This window comes from Orbicella faveolata, unplaced genomic scaffold (assembly GCF_042242905.1).
Source record: "Orbicella faveolata isolate gen_17 unplaced genomic scaffold, um_ofav_v1 contig_35, whole genome shotgun sequence".
Classification (NCBI taxonomy): domain Eukaryota; kingdom Metazoa; phylum Cnidaria; class Anthozoa; order Scleractinia; family Merulinidae; genus Orbicella; species Orbicella faveolata.
Window position 1 is genome coordinate 12,491,191 of NW_028301564.1, and position 17,558 is coordinate 12,508,748.

At 40.2% G+C, this 17,558-nt stretch overlaps 1 pseudogene across 1 annotated transcript; it reads right to left on the reverse strand.

Annotated features, from left to right (window-relative positions):
• Nucleotides 1-15: 15 nt before the first annotated feature.
• Nucleotides 16-15,912, reverse strand: LOC110057549 (uncharacterized; annotated as a pseudogene). Its single transcript, XR_016202119.1, has 22 exons — nt 15,497-15,912; nt 13,732-13,832; nt 13,049-13,135; nt 12,262-12,338; nt 10,837-10,999; nt 10,642-10,751; nt 10,041-10,131; nt 8,611-8,862; nt 8,147-8,223; nt 7,651-7,761; nt 7,252-7,366; nt 5,984-7,090; nt 5,467-5,532; nt 5,197-5,269; nt 5,039-5,078; nt 4,673-4,831; nt 3,400-3,492; nt 2,827-2,918; nt 2,340-2,496; nt 1,312-2,213; nt 1,050-1,163; nt 16-541 (listed from the first exon to the last, which is right to left on the reverse strand). The product of XR_016202119.1 is annotated as an uncharacterized LOC110057549 (transcript).
• Between the last annotated feature and the right edge of the window lie 1,646 nt (nt 15,913-17,558).

Genomic DNA, 17,558 nt, shown 5'->3' on the forward strand with positions numbered 1-17,558 from the left:
AACGATGAATTGAAGTCTTGCTACCATTGTTTATTATCTACACTGCTCCTCTCAGAGTCGAGCGCTCTATAAATTTATTCTGTTCAAGTTCAAGAAGTATATATATATATATATATATATATATATATATATATATATATATATATATATATATATAGTCAAAACCGAGTAACAAGTTCCATGTCTTTTACCTACGTCGCAGTTTTAAAAACAGCAAAACATGCAGTTTACATCGTCCTCTCGTTTTGGGAAGAACAATTGTAAAATTTGAAAACAGAGGGGATCATAGCATTCGAGCAAGCTCTGTTGAAGGAGGGGTGGAGAGGAGGGGTAGAAGCTCGAGTAGGGGCTGGGGGGGGGGGGGGGTAGGAGCTCCCTCACTCCACCCTTACTCCAATAGATCTTCCTCGCAGGCTTATGGCATCACCAAAGTCCCAACGTTCCTGTTCTAGTATTCATGACAGCAATGCATGTATGTTGTCCTCATTTTTGCGGCACTTTCTGATCCTTCTGTCTTGTTCTTTCCACAAGTGTTCGACTTCTAAGGAAGAAAACATGAAATGTCAATGCTATCATACATAGGGTGCATGGAAGCAGATACAAAAAAGAAAGCCAAATAATAACAACAACCAAAATAGAACAAGCACAAAAAATTAAAAATTTAACTGGTGGAATACTAACAAAAAGAGCACATTGTTTCTTTGTTTTTTTTTTCAATAAATTTAGATTATGGAAGAGGTTTTTTTGAAACTCATTTATAATTCATCAAGTTTAAACCAAGGAACATCTTGTGCTCGCCGTTATGCGTCTTGCATATTCTATCAATTTGTTATAAAACTTGTTCTTCGCCATGGCCTAATTTTCCCATAAATGAATGCCTTCTCCTAGCTTGTTATCTTCGAATTTCCCATAAATGCATGGTCATGTAACCCTATGAACAGAGAACAATGTCCTTATCTGATTATTGCACGGGACAGAACCATTCTCAACCTCATGGTTTATTTTAAGAGTTAAACATGAAAATGTGCCTATGTACAAGACATGCATACCTCTGTTTTTCTTGGTGAGTTGCTGTCCAGTTTGTGCAAGAGATTGCAAGATCATCTCTGCGCGTCCGTAAGCTGGTTCGTTTGCTGAGGGATTTGTCTTTATGGGCGCTGATACTGGAACGAAAGGTACATTGTCAAGAATTTAAACGTCAACAAAAACTACAAAACAGGAGAAAAGAATTGCGAATAAAAGAAAGCGAAAAAAAAAAAAAAAATAGACGGGTAAGGAAGGGTGGAGTGATCTAGGTAAACAGACTATTACCGGCTCCAAAAGCTCTCTCATCTAGTTTCCTTGAAGTCAGGTCTTTTTGTTTTCTGTGACCGTACGAATCCCGCGCAGAATTCGTATCGCTACCTCGTTTTCTGACTTTCACGTTCTGGGGAACTGGGCGCGAGTGTTTCTTTGATGAAGACACAGTGTCAGACATTTAACTTGAACTCGGCTGACTACTGGTTACCGAGGACGCATTTGACGTCGGATTCCAAGAATGAGCCGTGTTCAAGACTTTCCCGTGAAATTACAGTGTCTGCAGTAGACGTTGAATGGTCGATTAAAAGCGACGTGACATCAGAGTTATCGCTTTGAATCGATAAAGACAGTGGTGAAGGTGGCCTGTGAAATATTTGTGAATGTTCACTAAGTGCGTCGCTGCTGGCAGCACTGTCTTTCTTCGGAGATGAACTGTGCAGCGGAAGAGCAAAGTCATTAACATCCTCGCTGACGTCGTCGAGTTCGTAACTGGTGCTTAATCGGCTTCTTCTCTGTCAAATTCACGTTTGTAGTCACTAGAAACAACAGGTTTAGGGCACAGGATTCGCTCGTTTTGGGTTGTATTTCGATGCTTTCTCTCAGACCGTTCATCGCCTTGTCTTTTGCCTTTAGTCATTGAATCACAATTTTCCTTTCCAGGGTCGACCTCAGAAGCGATGTTTCTCCGACCCTTTGTCCTAGATTCCGGTTCTTCAGGGTGTACAGGGCCATCATCCAACAGTGCTCGCTCAGTAGGAGGCCCGTGGGACGTAAACGCAGTAGTTGGAGTCTTGCCAGGGGTCCCATTTTCAGACACGAGCTTGAAAACTTGTGATCAGGCTTCATACTTCATGTAATAACGTCTTCAAGTCCTCTGTAACTTCGTCGTTCTTTCCTGAAGAAGCTTCACTTGCCTGTAGATTTAAAACGCAGATAAGAATTTACGGGCACAAAAACGATTTAGTACAAATCTTTATTCACTAAACGCATAGTCCCGCCAATAGCCACGAGAGAAACTAACACAGCAACAGAATCCTTACCTCCCTGGACTTTCCACCTTGTGTTAGGTGCCCAGTCTCCAACTCCGCCACTTCGGGCTGTGAGCCTTGGGAAAGAGGTAGAACCGACTCTGGCAAAGCGCTCTTTTGAGGGAACATAACATTGCTGAAATTCGCTTGAGTCGCCAGCGGAGGCCATCTAGAGGTAACAAGTAAATAACACAAGATAGAACAAGAACAGAAGTTACTGGGAAATCGCATTTTTTTTCTCCAGATTGTTCTAACGGTGGAAACGTTGCCCACGCGAAATCCACGTGACGATCACACCCTGAATAATAATAAGTATTATTAATAATATTGTTTTAATTATTTTTTGGCACCCTCCAGTAGTCTGCATCTTTCAGAGTATTGCGTGACGAGAACTGTTGTGCAATGATCCAAACAACGTTTGGCTCTTGCAGTCGGCAATGAATTAAAGAAACTAGACTTCACTTCCTGGTCACAGAACAAATACGTGCAAGATCCATACCTAAATCCAGTGTTCAGTTTTGTCAAAAGCTCAACCAGCGATGCAGCTTCTGGCCTGAGTGAAAGAGGAGCCTTTGAAGTCCGCTCAAGTTCCTTGAATAACAAACCAATCAATGATTTCAATTACATGCTGTAAAGTGTGTTTCGATATAAAAGCTCCCAGATCCTATTTTACCAATCTCGTTCTCAAGGCCGCGTTCTTTTTAGTTAGGACCAACAAATTGAGACCCCTGGGAGAAATCGGAAGATGAGCCATCATTAGACACAGCGGTTACTCTCAGTACGCGTCTTTAGAAGCCGTTATTTGACTTGAACGAAAATCGGTTGAAAATCAACTGGAACCAGGATTTTCTGGTTTTGGCTTTTTACTAGCACAGAGCGTCGTACGTTCGGTCTCCGCTGACCGAAAACGCGCGAGCTCTGGGAACGAGATTGCCATTTGTCCCGCATGCAACGCTAGGTAACGTGAAATCTGAATCCAGCTTACACTGGCTAAAACTACAGGTACTGTAGTAGAATTCTACTAGAATACTGATGAAATATGCTTCGGTCCGATTCGCACTTCATGGCGTACCTTAACTTCGAGCGAGTGCTTCAGTTTTAGCCTGGCCATCTCTTGTTCCATCTTCTCGATCACACCTTGCGAGTCGGCGTGTTTGAGAGCAGCCTTCGAAAAGAAAGACGTATATTATATAAAGACGTCTATATCTCCAAACGACTTTGGAAATATAAAGTTTTACTTGACTTCTTCAAAATGTCAATTCCCTGACTTTTCCCTGTCCTTGAAGAAATTTTCTTCCCCTGACCATTTCACAACCCTATGATGTGCAATTGAATGTGCGATGTTGCTATCCATTGCTCATTATCCATGTTTTTGAAAGGTAGAAGACAGTGGAACTTGTCGTAACCGAACTCCCTTAGTTCTAGAATGTGTTCGCTTACGGCAGGTTAAATATACAATCAAACCTGTATTAACCGGACCCCCTTGGGACCCTCACTAGTGTCCGCTTAATACAGGCCGTCCCCTCTAAGCAGGGTCTAATACATTGTGCAATAATAATTAATTATTAACCCTTTTGTAACTCAGTGTAACACAGTGTAAGATCGAAGACTGCTCATAGCACAATGTCCAGTCAGTCAATGCATCAATCTTGAATAATCTATTTAGCTTTAGAAACATCGCTGAACAATGTTAAAGGAGTCTAAGCTGAGCTTTCAGAAGTAAAAAGCCCTGGAAGTGTCTGCTTATTGCAGGTTTTTTTTTTGCAACAAAATGGCTTAATATTGGCGTCCGCGTCCGCTTAACATAGGTGTCCGCTGAATGCAGGTTTATTTCACGGTAAATATAGGAAGAAAAGTTTGGGACTCTAACTGGTGTCCACTTAATAGAGGGTGTCCGCTTAATGTGGGGTCCGCTTAATACAGGTTTCACTGTATCTGCTGTTCTATGTGGCTGGCACCGTGGGAGGGTTAGTACGCTTCACTCCGGATTAAGCGCTCTGGGTTCGAGCCCCGGCAGGGGATATTGTGTTGTGTTGTGTTCTTGGGCAAGACATTTTCACGTGTATAAATCGATCCCGGCGAATTTAATGCTGGGGGTAGTCGTGAGATAGACTAGCGTCCCATCGAGGGGGGGGAGAACAAATACCCCTAGTCACTTCATGCTACTGAAACCGCAGTTAAGTGCCGGCCTGATGGGCCGCTTGGCTCGTATGCAGACAGGAACAGGTATGCAGGGAACATCACCAGTTGTCTATTTATGGAAGGGGTCCATCTGCTGGAATTCAGAAGTAATTATAAATTACGAACATGGGAGTCCACAGCCATTCATTGGTTTATTATCGCACCTTTTCAAGCGCTTGCTCCATGTGGTTAATCTGCTTTTTGTATTCATCATTCTGTTCTCGGATCATTCGCAGCTCGAACTCCAGCTGGTCTCGCTCAACTGTCAGTTGTTTAACCGTTCCCGACAATTCGCTGCTTCTCCTCTCGTAATAGCGTGCGTCCTAAAGCAACAGAGAAACCAGTGAGAGAACTAAAAGTTGAGTTATCGCCGATCCAATAGTCAAGCCTGCAAATGCATGTATAGCGCAGCTCGGTGTAGCACGAAAATTCATCATTATTATCATCATCATTCTTTTTCATCCCGGGAAGCGAGAGCATATCATTCATGGTATCCACCGGTAACAGTATTCAATAAAATTGTTTCCTACCTTGGAAGCTGTATTTAGGCTCTCTGTCAACCAATTGATTCTATAAAAAACATAATGACGCGACAGTTTTTGCAAGCAGTCACTGAAGCGTGACAGAATAACGTAAAATCACACTCATAACTCTGGCTGATAATATGATTATATCAAAGGCAACTTACTTGTTTTGTAAGGCGTCCACTTCTCCACGTTTCGCGGTCACTTCTTGTTGCATGGCTCCAGCCACTCGAACAGCTGCAATGTAAGTACAATATTATAAGAGCCTTTAGCTTTAGGCAAATGTCATAGTCTAAAAAGTGCTGATATTGCTGCAAAGTTGGCTCTTTTGAAAACAAAGCAAACAATACTATAATGATAATGAGTTGTTCTACATGAAGCCCAAAGTGAGACCGCCCAGCAATATTAAGCTGCGACTTATGCAGATGACGTACCTTTGCCACTCATGTCGCCCTTTGTCTTCAGTAATTTTCGCGTCAAAGTTAAATCTTGTTCCGAACCTTGTAAACCAACGGAGAAATACATGTGCAGAAGGGCAGTGAAATGTTGACAAACAGAATTTTCTCCAAATCCAGGAAATGCCAATGAAAGTAAATGTGCAAACAACAACAACATCGAAAAAAGATATCAGAGGAGATAAACCAGGAAGCAAAAACGGAAGACCGCGAATAGTTCTTACTTTTCTTTTAAAGATCCTCGGGAAAGAAGCGATAGAGCAAGCAGAGAAAAGGACAACTTCCCCTTGTTACTCTCTCTTTTGATTTTTACTCAATGACAAGTATACGAAATAAAATATCTAAAGCTCCTACCAGTCAAATGTAAAGAGACTAGGATTATGACTCGAGAATATTGAGTTTGTTTAAGAATGATGTATTTTATCTCTGGCTGCCTGTAGGTACCATAATGCTGGTGACGGCAAGGGTATTTGAGAAAGTATTACTGATTATATACCTTTTAGTCGAGAGAGCAATTTAGTGATCTCGTTCTCGCGTTCTCCGTGTTTTCCTTCGACCAGAGAACTCAGCGAGCCATATTCGTCCTTCAACTTCGTCACCTCAATTTGCCGCAGCTTTAGCTCCGCCATGATGTTACTTCGTTCCTCCATCAAGGCGTCTAATTCTTCTTGTTTGATTTGTAAACTGTTTGACACGGAGTTTTTCTCTTCTTCCAGCTCCTTGACTCGCTTATCCTTGGCTCTCAATTTCTTGGCCAATATTTCACGATGACTTTTCATTTCCTCCACCTCGCCGATTCTTTCTTCCAACGTTCGTGTTAACTGTTCTCTCTCTCTCGTTGAAGCGAATCACCCGTTTGGTTATTCCTCTCCAGAATTTCTGCCAGATTAGTTCCCTGCGCTTGAAAGGTCGCTATTGTCCTCTCCCTTTCATTGAGCTGAGTCTGAAGTTTTTCAACACAGTTCTCAGCTTCTACCAAGCCTTTAGATTTTAATTCTAAGGATTTTGTTAATTCTTCGACTTGCTTGCGCAAATTGGAAACACTGCTGTGTGTTTTCTCAAGTTCCTCAGCTAAACGAATTTTCTCCTCTCTTACAACATTCATTTCCTTAGTTCTCAGTTCTAAATCGTTCTTCAGTTTGACGTTTTCCTCTTGTTCTTTGGCTAATTCGAGTCTTTTATTTTCTCAATCCGCTGTCAAGGTTAAAATATTTTGATTTGACTTAGTAAGCTCGTTTAAAATGCCATCGAACCGAGCGTTTGCTCTCCCTCTTTCCTGATTAAGCGCCTTTTCCACTTCAATTTCCCTCAGTCGCGCACTCTCTTCGCGTATGTCTTTCACTAAGATTTCCTTCTCTGCGACATTGGCTCTTAAATTGTTCGCTTCCTCGCTGTACTTTTCCTGAAGAATAGTCAACTCTTTGCTTAGTTCTTCGTTCTTTTTCTCTGCTACTTGTCGAAGTTTTTCCATTGCAGTGAGTTTGTCGTTCAGCGCAATAACGTTTGCTTGTTCCTGTGAAACTCGAGCGAGTAAGTTTTGTTTCTCTTTTACGACTTGAAGCTCGGCTGTCAATTCACGAACAGGAAGTTCCAGTTCTTTGGACTAAACGAAAAATAAAAGAACCACTATAATTCTGGCAAGGATTAAAGTTAAAATATAGTATCACGCTGGATTGATCCAGCAACAGAAAAATATACAAATATGCCAGTTATCTGTTTTCATGTGACTGAAACCGCCGAGAAACAAGATAAAAGGGTACCCACCTTACTTTGAAATTGCTCCGCGCTTTCGTTGCTTGATTTTTCGGACTTTTCAAGCTCTAGCTCAAGCCATTTCACTTTGTCTTCCATAGCGGACACTCCTGTTTGGTGTTGCTCTCTGAGTAATAACACATTAGAAATGATAGCAAAAATGAAAGAAGGAAAGATCGACAGGGCATAAAGTATTTCCCACCGGCGTGTAGTCGCGGAAAATAGCGGTTGGTTAACACTGTGGGGCACGATAACGAAAGCACTTTAATTTCTGCAAGGAATAATCGTGTCTGTATGTACAATATAGTCTACACCTAGGCAAGGTGAATTTTAATGTAAAAAAATATATATATTAATTTAGTTATAAGCACTGAGCGAATAACAATGTGTGTCGACAGAAACGCCACGGACCTGAGTTTGTCTGTTTCTTGTTGTAAAGTCTCCAGCTCTTTTTTAACAAGCGTTATCTTGTTAGCTGAAGATTCTAACGCTTGGCCATGCTCCTCCTCCAACTTTGAGATCCTAAAGTTAGTAGTAGAAAAATTAATGAGAAGGTATGTCTTAACTTAAAATTCAATTCAACATTAAATTACACTCGGATCACCTTTATGAAAAAAGAGTCCGTAAAGAGTGATTGCTCCGGTGATAAAAGTTCTGAAAAGAACTGTTAATTCTATTCAGAACTAAATATACATGTACCTTATCCTATTGTTACTCCTGGGTTGAGATCATAAACCAATAAACTAGGTATCTGAAAACTATATAGCCTACCCGAGAATTTTCTTTTGTTTTTTAACTCCTTCCTCTTGTTTTCTTTTTGTCTTTTTTAGCACCATCTAGGTCCACCCCTCAATTATTTTTAGTTGTCTTATCCGTTTCAGATCAAATGAATGGAACATTCTCTTACTTCGCCTTGAAATCTCTCTGCATTTCGTCTTGTTTCTTATCCGTTTGTTGTCTACTGCCCTTGAGCCCTGCCTCAACCTGCCACAAGTACAAAATATTGAAGGTAAAATGCCAAATTGGAGATTGTTTCAGCCGGACTGATATGGAAGTCTTTTAAGCTGTCATGGGCAAATCTTAACTATGGAAGGAAGTCCTTATTATTTGAAAGCGAGTAGTCTTTTGTCTCCGTGTCAAAACGAGTCTTCCTGCGAAACTATTCTTACCCCTACAGGTTCATTTCCAGGCAAGTCAAACTCATTTCCATGTGATAGGTTTTAAAAGAGAGGCACAAGCGAACTCGGAAATCGCCTATTGTCCAGTTTCTTTGCTCATGTTAGCTTCCTTGATGAACACATACATGCCATGTAATATCTGGGTGTATACAATCAGCGTAAGTTACAAAACATTACGCAACCAGCTCTTTACCCCATCCAACTTTGACTGTAGTGTCTTCTTCTCGTTATCATCCTCATAAAGACACTTTTGGAGGATTTCAATGAGCGCGTCACCGATCTGAGTTACAGAAACATTGCTCTCCCGTGCACTAGTTACTAAGCCTGAACGAAATCTTCTCTTTTCCTCCTCGAGTGATATGCGCTTTATTTTGTCAAAGAAAGACTTGTGACCAGCTAAGTCTTTTTCGAGTTCGCTCATACTGGATTCCATGGAATTTAAGTCCTGAAATAAAACAAGACAAAGTTCATTATATTGAAGGTTATGTACAGTGTATAGCATTTCAGCGTTCGGCTCCTAGCCTGCGAGCAGGCTCACCTTTGAGTCACGCGCGTGAGCGGGGGACTTTAACCCTTTGAATACCAAACTTTCGCCAAAAAATACTGTTTTAACCGTTTAGTCAGGTTTTTTTAGCTGCCACGACGCTAAATACACCGAAGTTTTGCTAAAAAAAGCTTTGTTTTTTACTAAAAGGAAAGATTTTTCGAGGATTAGGTACAAAATTGAGCAAAACCTCAATTCCGGGCATGGGCATAAGCCAAAATTTGGACTTTTTTTTTTGCCATTGACCGTTCTCAATTTCGTTTGTTGGCCCTTTCCTTTCTGTTTTTCTCGGCCCTTTTACACTGGCTACCTTTTGCATTGTATGTTCTTTCTGGCTGCAGTGAAAAGCTGAATGTTAATTACGGGCGAAGCCTAGAAAAGGACCTTGATCAATCATAGGCGTAGTGGACCATTTTACCACCGTTTTTGCACCAAAACTGATAACGTAGTTGTTCGTTTTGCGACGTCGGAATGTCGTCGATATCTAAACCTGACCATTGTGCGGAAAGGGCTAGCCTAGCACTACTATCTGCTTATCAAGAATATCTGATGACGTTTAAATTGATGACGTCACAAGTGGTACAAAGAGCACGACCATTAATTACGCATATATGCGTAGTTGGTATTCAAAGGGTTAAAATAATCTTTGCTTGTCTTTCTTTAGTCGTTCTTCGCGCTGGTCCCACCCGGCATAGCAACTGTAAGACCTTATAAAAGCTACTTTACGAATTACTGTAAGACTGAAAGGACCTACAGTCAAGGCAATTTCGTCTTCAGACTCAAAAGAGACCCTGGGAACGAGGTTCCAGTCAAGGACGTAATCATAATCGAGTGAGCCAGCATGTGAACGCACGTGAAAATCACTTTTAACTAACCTTGCGAAGAATGAGTGGCACACTCGTACTCTATGACTCAAGTCCCCAACGACGAAACAGTCATTAAAAACGCACCCACACGTACATGACTGATGTTTCTTAACAGGACTTGCAAAAACCCGCCTCACAACAAAATGCAGGTCTCAGAAGAAACGAGGCTGTCAATTTTCATTGAGCAATAAAGTGTACCACTGCTGAACACACTTTGTCCTTTGCATCTATGATCTGTTGTTGTTTTCTCAGTCCAGCTTCCAGTTGATGAATTAACTGTAATTGACCCGCGGCTTCGTTTTCTCTGAACAATAGATACATTTTATAAAAGCAACAAAGGAGGTTAACTGTACTTTTAACAAAAGACCAATTTACTGAATTATATGTAGATTCCTTTCGATCTTTCAAGCCCGGCCTTTATGATAAAGGCCGGGCTTGAAAGACGCGTCATGCCTCAGCAGACATTTTCGCAGCTGCGTTGGTTTTTGCGTACATTATACAATTTATTCCTGAGGAAGAATGGCTGTCATGCCGGCTAAGTCACGCAAATTGCATGTCTGTTATGTATCTCAGATGGCAATGACTTCTCATTTACAAACACAATGTGATCTGATCAAATCATTTTTTTTTTTTAATCAATTACATTTCAAAAATAATAGTACAATAAAGGAATTTCACATTTGGTGAAATCATCACTTCATTGAGCTTCATATTCCTCGCACCTTTTTCAGTTTTGGTCACAAAGGTTTGAAGACAAACTCACATGTAATGTAATGTAATGTAATATTTTCTTTTTACCAAGAACATGTTTTACCTGAGAGCAAGAACGTGATCCCTTCCTGCCACAGTTTCTTTCAAGCGATTTTCTAACTCACTGATTACCTCTCTGTAATATGTATCTTGCTTTGCGCAAAGCTCTGTGGTCTGTTAGGGAGATACATGTGGAAATTGGTAAATTTAGAATTTGGGATATCACGTTGAAAAATAAGAATCCCACTGACATAATAACCATTTTTAGCTTTCTTTTCAAATCCTCCACCTGAGCATTGGAATCCCGAAGACCAAACTCTGTTCCAATGTTTCCAAATCCTGAAACCGGGTACCCAACAGTCCTGGTACCCAGACCTCCAGTTCGAAGAGGTCCACCACCATAAGTGGAACTAATACTGGGACTGAGGTGAGAAATTACAGAGTCATCACTGTGTCACTTAATTTCTTTTAGACAGCAGACAGTATACTGTGTACATACAACTTAGCCCTCTTGAGGAGCAGGGAGGTTAAGAGCTCCTGAGGGTGCCAGACAAGTATAAGGATATTGCACAGTGTTCATTTTTCAGTGGTGTATTCATGTAGTGTTATCTCTAAATTTATTTTAAGTCTTCTTTTGATCTGATAAATTAAATTCTAAAACAATTCTTATATCTATGTTAAATGTAAACTATATGCGTCTACTAGACATTCCAACTTTCATGTGGCTAAAAGAGTGTTCTCAAGTACGGCACAGCTCAGTTCAAGGGGTGCATTCACCTTTTTTGCACTTACAGCTCAACTCTTGCCTTGCGGTCACCCTGCTAATATGGACACCGCCCACTATTACAAACAGAAGCTAAATCCCCAGTTGACGCTACGGTGAAATGTACGGAAATGACTTCCCCTATTACAGTCTCCCACTATTGCAGAATTTTGGACACTTACAATGAACAACTTGAATAACAATTATTCTGCAGTCTAGGAATAATTACTAGTTTGTACACTATTTTGACCCATATTATTTCATTATGAACTGAAGTAAATATTTACTACTTAGCCTACAAATTATGTTACTGGAATTAAAAGAGTATAGCAGTACATGTATCAGTGACCCTTTATAAGCGAATATTGTGTCATTTTTATTGCACCCTGCTCTTGCAGACTCTCGCTATTAGTCAGACACCAAATGACAGCCTAGCAGGTTTCCCCACTAACGAGAGTTGGCTGTACACGTATGTACATGTATATGTACAGCTTTCCTGACAAAAGCTGTCCTGAAAAGAGGAAACAGCAATACATACATGTTTAATATGGGGTATGAAATAACGCTGAAAGGTACGATGCATTATGGATAGCGTCAGTTCACTGGTGTTAGATCAGACTTGAGTTCACAGTGTTTCAGCTGAAAGGAAAGGAAAGATATGAATGCATGTAATAAATAAATGTTATCTTCACCTATCAAGCTGAAACACACAGAAACTGCAAACTTCAATGATGAAATAAAAACCTATACTACCCAGAGTAGAGGTTCCTAGATCTACATGGCCTGTGCACACTTTTATGCTTTCGTAATTTTGTGTCACAACATTTCTCAATATAGCTGTTAATAATTTGTACTCAATATACACTCTGCTAATTATTAACAGCACACGCTGTACAGTATCTAATGATTGTATGAACTTACTAGTGACCAGGAGATTTATTCCTGGCAGCGAAATCAGTTTGTTGAGAAATGCCAGAAAACAAACCTTTCTCTTTGTGCTGTAACATAAGAATAACATCTGTTGTCAGTAATGTTGTATATCACAGAAAATACTGAGGACTAACTTGCATACTCTTGAAGTCCAGGGTTTTCTCACATGAGGTTCTGGACTGTCATTGAGGACTGTCACCCATTACATCTGTTATAGCTGAGTATGCTACAAAATGTAGATGGGTCCCTGTCATTACGGGTGAACTTGTTGCCTGTTGTTGGTATAATTCACCAACAAGGCAAAACGTTTGTTACTGGTGAGGAATGGCTTTTCATTCTCACCCACTGGATGTGCAAGGGCTCAGACAGGTCATCTGTCAACAAAATCATTAAAAGAGCAAACTAAGAGTTGCCCAGGGTTAGTAAAATTTGAGTGGTACTTGTGCCAAGGGCATGCTGGAATTCAAGTCTTTTTCAAACCCCGTGAAGCTTAAGATCAAGGCAACAGGTGACTCAAAACACGGTCCAATGACAGTCTTTCATGACTACCATTGCAACCATGCCGTGCAATTGTGTGTACAGTAGTAATTACCCAATTTCAGAGGTACCTACAAATAGCTAAAATTGTTGATGAATATACATGTAATGTAAGGAAGTCCTACAGTTCCCACTGATAGAAGGTCTTGTACATGTATTGTATTGTGTTGACTATTGTATTATATTTTTCCAGACCATGTGTATTTCTTGGCCTATTTTGTATTTTTCAACCCTAACTTACTTCCATGTTTTCAAGATCGACTCTGAGTTGGTCAACCTCACTGGGCTTTGATATCAGGTGTCCTTGAAGGTCTTTGCTAGTACCAGACTACAATGTATGAGATGAATGGATAGAGAAAATCATTTGTATGATACAAATAAACTTCATGGAGTTTCTCTAAATTACATTAATAGGAAACAGAATAGATAGTGAATAGCGTAGCCAATCAGAGAATGGCATTCATGATAGAACCCTAGTAGATTTAAACTAAAACTTGATAGAAACACAGTACATGTTTTCTATTTCTCAAATAAAATTATTGAAACTAGAAAAATATCACTAAAAAAGTTAACATTAAAAAGCAACGATGTTTCTACCGCTCGACGGTCATTTTCAAGTTGAAAAGTAAAAGTTTTGCATGCGCCCAAATATATACAATCGATTGTAAGAATGCTAATGAGACACTGACAATCAGTGTCTCATTAGCAGTGTCAGTGTCTCATTAGCATTCTTACAATCAATTGTATATATTTAGGCGCATGGAAAACTTTTACTTTTCAACTTGAAAATGACCATCGAGTGGTTGAAACGTTGTTGCTTTTTAATGTTAACTTTTTTAGTGAAATCCATTTCGAAAAATTTGTTGGTACAAAAATATCTGTAAGTTTAAGATAAACGGGTGTTAACATTCCTTCATTACATACAAACACTTTATCCACTTGTTGGCCAACTTGATTTCTTATCACACTGTCAAGGTCTTCTGGTGCTCTTTCAACTCCAGCAGGATTGGCCAGCCTTTGAGTAGCTGGTTAAAACAAAAGGAGAAAAACAAAAATTGACAGGCCTTGAAAAAAGGACCATCTGGTCGTCTGGGACAAGTAGATTTTCCTGTTGGACAAGTAACTTTTCATTCTCACTTGCCTGATGGAGAAGGGCAAGTCATCTGCCAACTAAATTAAAACAATAATAAACTAAGACAGCCCAGGGGAAGTAAAATTTGAGAGCTAATTGTCCGAAGGGCAAGCTGGGAACCAGTTTTTTTTCAAGCCATGATTGAGAGAAGGAATAGTCAAGAAATGGCTTGCGGATACATTATGGTGTGTCCACTTTGGCCCAGGTTACACCAGAGCCAATTTTGTTTGTATAAGTACTATATCTGTCAACAAGTAGCGTAAAATAAGTGTGACCCCCAGTTTCAAAAACTTGCCAAATTTTTGCGGATTGCCAAAATTTCACCAATCTTCAAAGAAGTCGAAGTGCTGCCTTGGAGGCTTCCAAATTTTGGCAAAGCAAATAGTTTTGTTTTTTAACCATTAAACTGTCATATTTTTTAAAACATGTCTGGATAAAATTACGATGAGAAAATAACTTTGACAGCTACATGTAGTCCAGTTTGGTGCATGCAATGGCGAGACAATATTATTTTTTACCCAGGTCATCTGACGTTTTTTACAGTTTTGTCAATGCAAACGAGGAATATGAGTGTCGTGTTTATTCAAATTCTTATGACTCACACCCTGGATATGGTTAATGGCAGCAATTTGAAGAGATGGCTTCAGCGAGACAATCTTCTTTGATCGGAAGTGGCGAAAGCAACAACACAAATGCGCAATCCCAGCAAAACTGCACGTCCAATTAATGGGCCGAAAATCATGAGTTGCTGAAGAGCAGAGAGTCAAGAACTTGCAGCATAAAGAAAAATCTGGGAAGAGTTAATTGAGAAGTATAGATCTTATGACGTATATTTCAATCAGGAACGTTTTGGTTCCAACATGTTGGTCTAATGCGACCACTGCCAAAATTTGGAACTTGCAAAATTTTTGACAATTTTTTTCTCGCCAAAAATTGGAAATATTTGGATTCGCTCTAGTGCAACCCGGCCCTTTGTGAAGTAATTTGTGTCAATACAATATCAAGGAGAGAGGTGAAGAGGATAAGAAAGTAAGCAGTTACCGTGCAGAAACACTCTCCTGATAATCATGTTCTGATTTTGAACAGTGGGCAATTAAACTAGCACTATTGTTAAACTAAGTGGTATTTGCAAAATCTTTTTAAAAAGGTAGAATTAAAATTTTAGGATCATAACAGAGTGAAGAATTCTTCTCTGCTCTCCAAACGTTAACTTAAAGGTAAATGATTAATTTCATATTGTTATGACCAAATTGCCAAGAAGTGGCAAATTATGCCATCACTCAAACGGAGGAAATAATTATTAATGCAATTAAAGTAAAAACCTTACCATAAACTAGACTAACAATTCTAGCAACAGACTCTTTACTACGCTGCCTGAACGAGACGCCATACCAGGTAAGCCATGTGTAATAGTTCTAAAAATAGTCTCAACCTGCAACCTCAGGCATGTACGTGCTTGTCAAAGTGTATGTTAAAGTTTGCGACATACATGTACTTGTCCGACAAGAACTCATCGATATATCGCGCAAACGATTAAACAGACTGCATTATGCTTACCAACGCCGTCACTTGTAACAGAAGCAGAAGAAAACGGCAAATGAGCGTTCGATTCCGCAGTTACAGTAACATCAGTCGACTTCTGTCCGATTTTTGGCGGTCGTAACAAAGGCGAAGGTATGTTAGGGATGTCGGGAATATCGGAGCCCAAACGATATGGATAAGCTGAGGAGTTATTGCGTCCTCCTCGGACGTCTCCACCTCCCTCGTTGTTGGTTCCGGTTGATGTCGTTTCCACTGGTAAAGTGACAGTAGCAGTTCTGGATCGTATCGTTACAAGCTTTAATTCTGTTGTATTCGAAGCAGCCATTGCATTCGCAATTCCAACCCATAAAAAAAGCCATTAACTGGTCTAAAGTATGAAGCTCATGTACAATGTCACTCGCGCCATAGCTAAAGTTAAACGCTGAGGTTGCTCCAACGTATTTTTCCCTTGCAATCACCAGGAGAATTTGAACTCTATTCAAAATACACCTCGTCCGCCATTTTGTAAACGTCACTCGATGGAACGATAAGATCTGGGCCCGACAACAACTTGGCTAGTTCCAGATCTCTACCATGCGACCAAAGAGGCGCGGCTAAACAAATCAAGGCTGTTCAGGTAGGAGAGATCTAAATAACATCTAGTGAGGGCACTATGCACCACTATACAGCACTACACAGCACAATACAACTCTACACACAGCACTATACACCCCTATACAGCCCCATACACCCCCATAAAGCTCTATACTTCCCTATAAGGCACTATACACTCTATACAGCACTATACAGCACTATACACCGAAACACAGCACTATACACCCCTATAAGGCACTATACACCACCATACAGCACTATACACCCCTATACAGCACTATACAACCCTATACAGCGCTATACACCCCTATACAGCACTATGCACCCCTATACAGCACTATAAAACCCTATACAGCGCTATACACCCCTATAAAACACTATACATCCTTATACCGCACTATACAGCACTATATACCCATATAAAACACTATACAGCACTATACACCCTATACACCACAATAAAGCATTATACACCCATATACAGCACTATACAACCTAATACAACACAATACACCCCTACACAGCACCATACATCCTTATACAGGACTATACACCCCTATACAGCACTATACACCCCTATACAGCACTATACATCCCTATACAGCACTATACACCCCTATACAGCACTATACATCCCTATACAGCACTATACAGCACTATACACCCCTATAAAACACTATACACCCATATATAGCACTATACATCCCTATACAGCAGTATACACCCCTATACAGCACTATAAATCCCTATGCAGCACTATACACCCCTATACAACACTATACCCCACTATACAGCACTATACACCCCTACACAACACTATACACCCAAATACAGCACTATACGCCTCTATACAGCACTATACATCCCTATACAGCGCTATACACCCCTAAACAACACTATACAGCTCTATACACACCTATGCGGCACTATACACCCATATACAGTACTATACATCCTTATACAGCAGTATACACCCCTATAGAGCACTATAAACCCCTATACAGCACTATACACCCCTATACAACACTATACCCCAGTATACAGCACTATACACCCCTATACAGCACTATACACCCAAATACAGCACTATACACCCCTATACAGCACTAGACACCACTATACAGCACTATACAGCACTATACAACCCTATACAGCGCTATACACACCTATACAGCACTATACACCCCTATACACCACTATACACCCGTATACAGCACTATACACCCCTATACAGCGTTATACAGCAGTATACACCCCTATACAGCACTATACACCCTGATATAGCACTATACACCCCTATACAGCAGTAGACGCCCCTATATAGCACTAGACACCCACAAAACTATACATAACACTATACATAACATAACACCCATAACACTATACATGGAAACATCTAGAAACTGTTTTTCATTGAAGCGGCTGTCATTTTGTTAACAAGGGAATACTGCCACACTACTCACTATCTACCACAGAATAGATA